Here is a 7,985-nt window from a genome sequence, read left to right as displayed (position 1 = left end):
TTCAATATCTATGAAAGCAAGCAAAAACTGGACTGTTCTGCCTAGTTAAGTCAACCCAAAGACAACCCAAAACCATCTTTGTGTATTTCTGTAAGCAAGTTACGGAAGCAAAAATAATCAGTCAGATCATAACAAATAGATAGATAATCATGGCTGTACATTTTTGGGGTGTGTGTGTGGAAATTGGGATGTGTCACAGAGTCAGGGCTACCAGGATCATCCAGGGACTGGAGTCACAGACAAATGGCCAGTGGGTACCAAGATGGATGTCTGGCATAAAAATGGAGTTTCTTTAGCCATCACATAGAAATGGTGGCTGAACAGAGCCCGAGAGATTCAGCAAACATTGTTCTTCCACTTTCTGCTTTAGTTCTTACCTCCAGGTTCCTGCTTTGAGTTCTTGTCCTGATTTCCCTCAAAGGTGGACTTGATGTGAAAGTCTAAGCTAAATAAACCTTTCTTCCTCAGCTGCTTTTTGACCATTGTGCTTATCGCAATTACAAATGTTGTGCTCCGAGTCCACGGGAAATCCAGATGAGCCCAAGAATTGCAAAGTCCACTGCAACTCGCAAGAGTCTTTTATTATTTCAAGTTTGAACTTGGCTCTCCTGCCTTACACTCACCACGTGAATGATGGCAAACGACCCTGAGTCCAGAAAATACTGGGTTTATATACAGTTTAGTTTAGGAATCCCTACAGAAAAGGGGATTAGAGGGCTGTAATCATTTGGTGGATTGGTAGTGTAGTGGGAAGGGGGAGTGTTAATGGGTGTCTGTTCAGGGACTAATTTTATGGCCAGTTGTAACTGTCTGTGACCTGACCTCTGTTTACCTTTTTTCCATGGTCTCCCTTGAGCTTGTTATTTCTCTAAGGTCTCAAAGACAGGCACCTGGAGTTCTGCTGCTTATCAGCAGGAGTGTTGATTTTTGGAGACACAAAGGAGGATGTCTCCTCAGAATGTCTTCATTAAGGGGAGTTTATGGGTAGTGCCATTCTAACGCCAGGGGAAGGGGAGGGAGCCCCGGCCTGCTGCAGGAGGACTCAGCACAGAAACCAGCTGTCTGCACATTGTGCTTGCCCCAAGCTAGAGGGAGGATGGGAGCTTCTGGGGGAGGGCAGGGAATGCAGAGGCAAACTGTCTGTACACAACACTGACGTCTCCCTAGGATCAGTAATTCGGGGGTTACAACACAGAAAGCAAACTATTATGATTACTTTCATTGTCTGACGGGATTTACAATAACCTGAGAAACCGAGGCTCCTTTTAGTTGGGGCATATCTAACTGGTTAACAGATAGAAAAATACCCATCCCCGATGTGTTTTCATTACTTATCTCATGGGCAGGGTCCAGATGAAATGAAAGGGAAAAGGAGAAAGCCAGGGGGCACTGGAATTGCCCTTGTCTCTGCTGCCTGGGCAGTTGCAGTTGCCACATGAACATTCTATAACACATGTTCCTGTTGACATCATCTGAACCACTCTTCCAGGCCTTTCTTTTCTTTTTTTTTTTTTTTTTTTTGGTTTTTCGAGACAGGGTTTCTCTGTGTAGCCTTGGCTGTCCTGGAACTCACTTTGTAGACCAGGCTGGCCTTGAACTCAGAAATCCGCCTGCCTCTGCCTCCCGAGTGCTGGGATTAAAGGCGTGTGCCACCACGCCCGGCTCAGGCCTTTCTTTTCATGATGGGCAGAAACCATCTGAATGATCCAAAAATAAGTGTCATCTTCATCATTATTATTCTTATGCCTCTTCCTTTTCCCCCTTCCCTCTTCCCCCTTCTCCTCTTTTTATTTATTTATTTAATGTACATGAGTACACTGTAGCTGTCTTCAGATACACCAGAAGAGGGCATCGTATCCCATTATAGATGGTTGTGAGTCACCATGTGGTTGCTGGGAGTTGAACTCAGGACATTTGGAAGACCAGTCAGTGATCTTAACCTCTGAGCCATCTCTCCAGCACCAAGTGTGTTCTACAACTTGCTTCTGTCAGGCATTCTGCCACAGAGACACAAAAGCAATGAATAAAAATACAGCCTGTTGAGAGACAGATAGAGGGTCTGTCTGAAGAAGGGATGTCTTGGCTAGTTTTGTGTCAACTTGACACAAGATAGAGTCAATTGAAAGGAGGGAACCTCAATTGAGAAAATGACTCCAATAAGATCCAGCTGTAGGGCATTTTCTTTATTAGTGTTTGATGGGGGAGGGTCCAGTCCATTGTGGGTGCTATCGTCTCTGGGCTGGTTCTATAAGAAAGCAGGCTAAGCAAGCCATGACAAACAAGCCTGTACGCAGCTCCCTTCAATGGCCTCTGCATCAGCTTCTGCCTCCAGCTCTGCTTGAGTTCCTGTCCTGACTTTCTTCAGTTGACTATGACAATATGGAAGTGTACACCAAATAAACTCTTTCCACCCCAACTTGCTTTTGGTCATGGTGTTTCATCATAGCAACAGTAACCCTAACTAACACAAAGGGCATGCGGGCCCTGTCTGAAAAACATTATGTGGAGGACTTGTCCAAAGGGAGAGTTAGATATAAGTTCCACACAGAGGAAGAGGATACTGGCTCTGTTTGGGAAAGTTAGATGGAGGACTTTCCTGTGATCAGGAGCAAAATAATGGATGTTCTGGTTCACCCAGTGTGGTATGACTTAGAATTTTGTCACTGTTTTTATATCATGAGGTATCACTTTAAACATTGTTCTTACCTTTTGTGATCAAGCTAGCTATGTGGTGCCTCATTGGCTTCTTGGAGAAGGATGATGATGGGGAGGAGGAGGAGGAGGATGAAAGGGAGGAAGGTTAATTTGGAAGAGGTTATAGATTATAATGGAGGAGGCTAGAGCATTCTTCTGAAAAAAGCCAGAAGTAGGACAGTTTTCAGAGAGATTTTCCTGACACCCTAAGGGATTGAAAGGATTTTCACACATAATGTGTGGTACAGATGTAGGTTAGGTTTTTATCAGGGAGAAGTGAGGATCACTTTGCTGGCATGGAGGGAGGCAGGCACTGGGAAGGAGGACCACAAGGCCAGGGCCAGAGCACCTGCCTCTCTTGGCCACTTCCCTGTTTCAGGTCTTTAGAAGCTCTGTCTCTAATCTACAAAATCAATTGTCAAGTAGGATTGAAATAAAAAATGAATTCCTCTCAGCCTTGAAGCTCCAGTGTGTTAGGCAGGGTGCCACCATCCTCTGCTTACCTAGTCTTAGTCTTCCAGCTTCTCCAGTTGGTGCCCCAACCCAGGCTCCTACTTAAGGCAGGTGATCCACTAGCAATCCTGATGTGCTTCTTTGTGATTGGCTATCTCCATGCCACAGTCTGTAGGGAGGAAAGCTAAGATTCAGTTTTGCTCTGCTTCTACAGTGCATCCATCCTCACTCCTAGAACACAAGAGCCATTCAAGTATTTGCTGGGCAGGTGTCCTTGTAGGATGGTGGTACATGTTTTGGGTATATGCCCAGGAGTGATATAGCTGGGTCATCCTTGGTTGTTTCTGGTGCAGCAGATCTCTTGTGGGTAACCTTGGACTGAATGTTCTTGATATAGAACAAGAAAATAAAATCCTCCCACTACGTAGTAATCAAAACAATTAATCTCCAGAATGAAGAAAGACTATTAAAAGCTTTAAGGGGAAAAGGCCAAATAATATACAAAGGCAGACCCTATTAGAACTGCACCTGACTTTTCAACATAGACTCTAAAAGCTAGAAGATACTGGACCGATGAGTGGCAGCCAGTCAGTGGAGCTCGGGGGACAGCAAGGAATTAGCTCAGGGTAACTGAGAATGCCACAGAGGACAGGCAGGGTAATGAGATCTAACATGGATGTTCCTTGTTTCGTGGACCTGGTGGAGGACAGTGGAGCAATGGAGCTGTCTTTGATTCCATTATGTCATTGGGTCCCCTTCTCCTAACGGGACTAACTGGTTTGGACTCAGTGGGAGAGGATGCACTTAAGCCGACTGTGACTGGATGTCCCAAGGTGGGGTGGTAGCTAAGGTGTAGCTTTTCTTTCTCTGGGGAGAAGGGAAGTGGGTAATGGACAGAGGGATTTGTATGGGTAGGACTGGGGAGATAGGAAGGATGGAGGTCCCAATTAGGATGTAAAGTAAATTAATAATAATAATAGAAAGGAAAGGGATTATAGGCAAGGCATTCCTAAAAATAATGATTCTTTTCCCTAGAGAATTAAAAAAGAAGGCCTCTGCCTTCTGGAGTATGCTGAAAGTGTGGCAAAGGCTGACACTGGACTAATGAATGCAGATCAAGGACAGAACAGCTTCAGTAGATAAGAGAAAAGGTTCAGGAGAGAATAGAAAACAAGTATTTTGGCAAACGTCTATAAATGATGAGAGATCAAAGTAAAAATACAAATAGATGGCATTGAAATAGAAAATTTAGTAAAAACAGGAGCATATATAACAATAATTTCACCAAAATCTTGTCATCCACATTGGCCTCTTCAGGATGTAAATATTCAGCTTCTAGATACAGAACTTTGTCTCATGTAAAACAAAGTACAAGATGGGTCCAGCCTATGGGGCCAGAGGGACAAATATGAAATATAAAGTCATATGTGGCTAATAAAACCATGAATTTATGGGACATAAATCTCAGAAACAAACCATAAAATAAAAATGCTTCTCAGAAACATATAAAACATATTATCAAGAACAGTTGCAGACCATTCAGGTTGTATGTAAGAAGAACACAATGGCTGCTGTTCTTTCAAAGTTACCAGTTAGCTTATCTTTAAAATGGTTAACTAATAAACCTGTATGAGTAGATCAATGGCCTGTGAAAAAAAGTAAAATTACAGGTACTAGAACAGCTGGTATAGGAACAGCTAAATGCTCAATATATTGAGGAATCCACTAGCCCATTGAATTCCCATGTGTTTGTTATAAAACAGAAATCAGAAAAATAGAGCATATTAAGAGACTTAAGCACTATAAATAAGATGACTCAGCCAATGGGCTCTTTACAGCCTGGAGTACCATTGCCGCCTTTATTATCTAAGTCATGGTCTTTGATAGTTATTGATTAAAAGATTGCTTTTTCACAATCCCTTTGTATGAGCATTATAGTGAAGGGTTTGATTTCTCAGGTTTGTAATAATGGTTTATAATATTATACATTATATGATATATAATATAAATATATGTTATAAAATAATATAAAGGTTTATAATAATAGTTGTTTAATAAAGAGATATCATTGGAAGTCGTAACACAAAACAAGATATATAGCCCTACCTTGTGCCAATATTTTGAACAATAACCATTTGAAATAATCTGTAAATAGTTACTTCACTATAATGTACAATTATATTGATGATATCTTACTGGCTGATTTGCATACCTTAGGAAAAATGTTTGATGAGATAAAGAGAATTTTGTCTTGCTTATGATTAAAAATTCCTCTTGAAAAATACAAAGAGGAGATTATATCAATTATCTAGGATATAAGATAGGTTTACAGAAAATTAGACCACAGAAAGTACAATCAGGAGAGATCAATTACAAACAATGATTTTCAAAAATTGCTGTAATATATGACTTGGCTATAGCCTACAATTGGATTAACTACTCAAGGGTAACTAATTTATTTCAAACCTTACAAGGTGATGAGGACTTAAATAGTCCAAGAAAACTATTAACTAAGGGTGACAGAGAATTAGGTCTGGTAGAAAAGAAATTACAGGATGCACATGTGGACAGTTTTTATTCAAAGCTGGATTGTATTTTGGTTATTTCATCTTTTATTCATTCTCCCACAGGAATTGTATATATAGAGAGAAGGTAATATCTTAGATATTTTTGCCACACAAACAAATAAAAAATTAAAGACCTATGGAGAAAAGCTTTCTCAATTGATTCTGCAAGGGAAAATGAGACTACTTTGTCAATTAGCAGGAGTAGACCCAGCAGAGATTGTGAAATTTACAAATGCTGAAATTGCCTCATTATGGACAGAAAATTAGCAGTGCCAAAAAGCTTGCAGTAATTTTTTTTTGCAAAAATTAAAAATAAATATCCCCAAAACAAGAGACTTCAGTTTATATAAAAAACTAATTGGAATCTTCTTCATACAGTAAAAGGGACACCAATTTTTGAAGCCTCTATATTCTACACTAAAGCAGATAAATCAGGAAAGACAGTCTATAAGCTAGGAACATAAAAGTGTCTCATGTCCTTATGATTCAGTTAGAAAACCAGAGCTGTATGCCATTCTTATGATATTATTGGATTTTCCTAAATCTTTTAGTATAGTTACTGACTCTCAATATGCAGAAAGAGTTCTTTTACATATTGAAACTTCTGAGCTTCTTCTGGATGATTTAGAATTAATGTTGCTATTTCATCAACTACAACAAGTAATCAGGACTAGAAATTATCCATTGCGTGTAACACATACGAGATCTCATACAGGTCTCCCAGGCTCTCTAGCACAAGGTAATGATGACAGTGATCAGCTTTTCATAAGACATGTGCAGGAAGCCTCAGAATTTCATAAGAAATGCCATGTTACCAGCAAAGGTTTAAAAAGTCTTTTTTTAAAAAAATCATTTGGCAACAAGCCAAGGGCATTATAAGGACATATCCTACTTTTTCTTTGTATAACCAGATTCCATTACCTTCAAGAAGTAACCCATAAGGTACCCAAAAAATGAAATTTGTCAAATGGATGTGTTTCATTTTGAAGAGTTTGGAAAATGCAAGTATGTATACCATACCATACATACATAGTCAAGATTTCAATGGCATCTGCTTTAAGTTCTAGAAAGGCTGATTCTGTAACTACACATTTATTAGATGTTATGGCTATTATGAGGATACCTGCACAATCTAAGACTGACAATGCTCCAGAAAATGTCTCTAGTAAAATGATACAGTTTTTCATATTACAACATAAAGAATATTACAGGCATACCATACAATCCTACAGGACAAGCAGTAATAGAAATATCTAATTGCATGTTAAAAGATATGGATACTAAACAGAAAAAGGTAACAAAGACCCTTAGAGATAGATTACACAGTGATTTATTAACGTTAAATCTCTGAAATGCTAATGAGAAATAGCAGCAGAGAGACATTGGATAGTCAAAAAAAAAAAAAAAAACCCTGTGGAATTAAATCAGTCTGTATAATTAAGGACGAGTTGACCTCAGAATAAAAACTAGAATGTGTGTTACATCGGGGAAGAGATTTTGTCTTTGTTTTCACAGAAAAAAACAAAAGCAAAAACAAAAAACTGTGTTTACTATCAAAGTTGATAAGGATTAAATTTGAGCAGGAGAGACCTCCTAAATAAGGAGAGGTGATAGTTCATAAGACAGCTTGGTCATTCAGTCCAAACTAACTTAATAAAGACTAAGGCAATAGCCAACATCAAATTAAATGGAGAGAAATGAAAGTAATTCCACTAAAATCAAAGACAACCCAAGACTGTCCACTATCTCCCTATCTCTTCAAGATAGTGCTTGGAGTTATTGCTAGAGCAGTAAGACAGCTAAAGGAAATCAAGGAGAAACAAATTGGAAAGGGAGAAGTATTGGTATACACAGATGATATGGTAGTACATATAAGTGACCCCCCAAAATTCTACCAGAGAACTCCTACAGATGATTAACACCTTAAGCAAAGTTACTGGATACAAAATTATCTAAAAAAACTCAGTAGCCTCCTTTTATACAAACGGGCAGAGAAAGAAGTTAGGGAGACAACACTCTTAACAATAGCCACAAATAATTTAAAATATCTATGTGTAACTCTAGCCAAGCAAGTGAAAGTCGATTATGACAAGATCGTAAATCTCGTAAGAAATTGAGTGACAAGCCGGGCGTGGTGGCGCACGCCTTTAATCCCAGCACTCGGGAGGCAGAGGCAGGGGGATTTCTGAGTTCAAGGCCAGCCTGGTCTACAAAGTGAGTGCCAGGACAGCCAGGGCTACACAGAGAAACCCTGTCTCGAAAAACAAACAA

Source organism: Mus caroli, chromosome 5, assembly GCF_900094665.2.
Source record: "Mus caroli chromosome 5, CAROLI_EIJ_v1.1, whole genome shotgun sequence".
Taxonomy (NCBI): domain Eukaryota; kingdom Metazoa; phylum Chordata; class Mammalia; order Rodentia; family Muridae; genus Mus; species Mus caroli.
The sequence above is the reverse complement of the archived record's forward strand: the minus strand, read 5'-3'. Positions refer to the sequence as shown.